Here is a 3,200-nt window from a genome sequence, read left to right on the forward strand (position 1 = left end):
ACACTCCAGGAGTGAGAGGCAGAGCTAGCTACTGATGCACTGCCCATTATACATGGGGTTAACAGCAGGCACATCCCCTGTTGGGCTATCTTGTTTGGAAAGGATCCTAGAGCTGAGGATTACACCGCGATCTCCCTGCCAAGTGCAAGTACACCTAAGAAATGAGCCAGTTTCATACCTGAGACCTGTAAATAAATCCCCGTAGACCGGCTACCTAACATGACCATAATGCGTGCTACCGCCTCAGAGTTTGCCTGCAAATTAACTGCTGTGATTCCAGGCTGATATGAAAAACTCATGCCTGAGGCAAGAAGTATTGATGGAAGGATCGTGATGTGGCCAAAATTGCAGTCACTGCACCCCCAGTGGGTTGACCCCTACCCCGCCCATCCTACTTACTTGCTGAGTCCTATCCCAAGTACCTTACCTGCTGACCTACAGTGGCCCTTGGTGCTGAACAAACTATGCCCCGGTATGCTTAGTATCCCCCGGAGCTGCTAGCCTCCCACAGGAAGAGGTGGAACTGGGCCTGCCTATATCTAAGAATACTGGAGGATGTATGTAATTTGCCCTCCTTTGGATAAAACCTGCCCTTACCTACACATGCATAGATTCGTGTGCTGAACTACAGCAAGGAGCATGCCCAAGTAACTTGCCCTTCTATGAGACCTGGGCAGGAGAGGACCTGCGACATACCCCACTATGGTTGACCTACGCAGATCCCAGCTGTGCCCACACACAAGGGAGATTAAGCGATTTGCCCAGAATCACAGGATGTTTAAGCGTCATTGCCGAGACGCCCACCCAGTTCCCCATGTCCAAGGCCCAGCGCCCTAGCCGACAGGGTAACTCATCTCCCCAGCTCTCCATCTTGGCGGCCCGATCTGTACTCCTGTGACGCTGAACATACCAAAGCTAATAGTACTGGCTTGGCCATGCCTCTGTGTTGCATAAGATCAATGAGTCATAATTGCGGCAAGCAGGCATATCATTTGGAAAATGCCTCGGTTCAGGCATGGTGAGGCAGGGTCACCAAACACTACGACAAAATACATTTAAAACATACAAATGTCTGTGTATGTGAGCGCAAAGGCGATGACACGATAAACCTGATTTCCCGGAACCTGACATACTGCGCACATATCCTCGCATCTCTATATATACAAAGCGAGGAGCACTACTAACACCAAGCCCATCTATTGGCTGCTCAGTGCTTATGATTGCATATAGTGAAATAAGTACCCCTCCTAGCTCAATTGCAAGTCCCACCGAGAGCTATTCTACCCTCATGTCAGCCTGCCTGCGAATACGACAGCTGGGCTGTCCCTCCACACCAGTAAAACGCCAATTCTACATGAAAGACACCAACAGAGCCAGGTGCGCCCTGCGCCAGCTTCAAGTATGGAATAAAACTAAAAACAACTGGTCTGCAGGGCTCCCTAACTAGCTGAGGCAATGACTAGGGAGTGAGGATGCATGCCTACCGGGGTTGACTTCTCCCCAGGATGTAATGCAGCAGAAAAACACCAACACGTAGTCAGGCCAGGCCCAGCCTGCAACTCCCAAAATCATATATGTCACCCAAGGAATGTGATATGTCACAAAAGCATATCTCCGAGCAATCACCACCTCTCATTGTGTCAAACTACTTAAACACAATATAGCGCGTCTCCACCTTCAGGGACGGGAGTGTAAGCGACATGCACGCAATCCAATTGTGCGTACGCGACCCCGAGGCTCAAAACCTGGTGCCATTGCCAGCCTGGGGCCTCATACATGCGAAACATGCGCCCACTGAGCAGTACTGTTCTTTTTAGCCACGGCTGCCGGATGGAAAGCTGGGGGCCGCACAATGGATTCAAGCCCGTAACCTGCAGATGCCACAGCATAGCCCACGTGCCCCCCGTGCGCATGCATACCTCTCCGTGTCGCCACTACTGAGGAGATAAAAATTATAGTGCGACTCTACCTGCCGGAAAAGGAGCGCTTACACGAGCACCGTGTTTCCATTGCACATTCAGGCACGGGAGATACAGACAAAAGCGAGGCTCGACCCGAAGGCACTGGAGCGCTGAACACGGGCCCGTAACTACATACTAAAACCCAACAAGGAGGCTCTGCCGGGGTCCAATCAAGCGATCCCAGAAACACCCAAAACTGCAATATCCCAATCCGGGGCCTATACAGCACGAACTTGAGCTATAACTAACCAGGCAAAGAGCACCCACACTCTTGGCCTTCTTCCCTTGAGGTTATTATGACATCGCGCTAGCCCGCCCAAGTCCAATCGGCATCCGCGCGCTACACATAGCACCCGCTCCGCCGCAAGGGGACACACCAAAATGACGCAAGCCTACATAGTGCATACTCTGCCATACATGACACCGTGCCCACATAGCACTATCAGATAAATGCCCCTCACCTCCCATGGCTGATACTCTGCTCCGGTGTGCACATTATATATATATATAGCGAGAACTTGGCCCCACGGTAAAGGGGGGCCCCACATGGCACCGCCTTACATCCACATTCACGCGCGGGGAAAACAAAGACCCGCCTGCGACAGCGCGCGCGTGCCTGAGGCCACACCGCCTCTCCCTACAATGCCCACGCTGAGGCCCGAACCTGGACTCCCCAGATCCAAGCCACCCGCATTCCACACCCAGGGACTTCTCACGTGTACGCGACCTCGCCGCAGCGTAGCCGACGGTCCACATCCTCTCCTCGACAAACCAATTGCGCTAACTTCCCTTCTTAATCATGCGTTGCTGCACTGTATTACTAAAACGCGCATCATGCCTGACATGGTTTAGACGCCAGTAAGTAAGTAACGGTGCCTTAACCGTGCATGTGTTGTAAAGGCCACTAGGACACCCCTTCCATCCTTGTCAAGGGAAGTGCTAACCTTCTCTCCTTTCATCCAACGCTATCCGTACATGCCAGCATGTGAGGCAACTGGTGCAAGAAAGCGCTATGCTGCCCGATTCTGGTCAAACGCGCGCCATGCTAGCTCCCGCCTCCCAAAATTAGCCCTTTTGCAAAGTAAACAATGTTCTCTTAATGTATGCTTGGCGGTGTGCATGCAGTTATTGAATAACGTACCTTAAGTTGTAACTTGTGAGTAAAAAGGTGTGCCTCCTTCGAAAACAGTAACCTGCTGACCTATTTACATCAAACGCCCTCTGTAATCTACTTGGCAC

The 3,200-nt window shown here is 51.8% G+C and overlaps 1 non-coding gene across 1 annotated transcript; it reads right to left on the bottom strand.

Annotated features, from left to right (window-relative positions):
* Positions 1–2,802: 2,802 nt before the first annotated feature.
* Positions 2,803–2,927, bottom strand: LOC146854196 (U6atac minor spliceosomal RNA). The gene has a single exon (XR_014959014.1). It is a non-coding gene; the product is annotated as a U6atac minor spliceosomal RNA (small nuclear RNA).
* Positions 2,928–3,200: the final 273 nt, after the last annotated feature.

The sequence above is a fragment of the Triturus cristatus genome, chromosome 4_1 (genome assembly GCF_964204655.1).
Source record: "Triturus cristatus chromosome 4_1, aTriCri1.1, whole genome shotgun sequence".
NCBI lineage: Eukaryota > Metazoa > Chordata > Amphibia > Caudata > Salamandridae > Triturus > Triturus cristatus.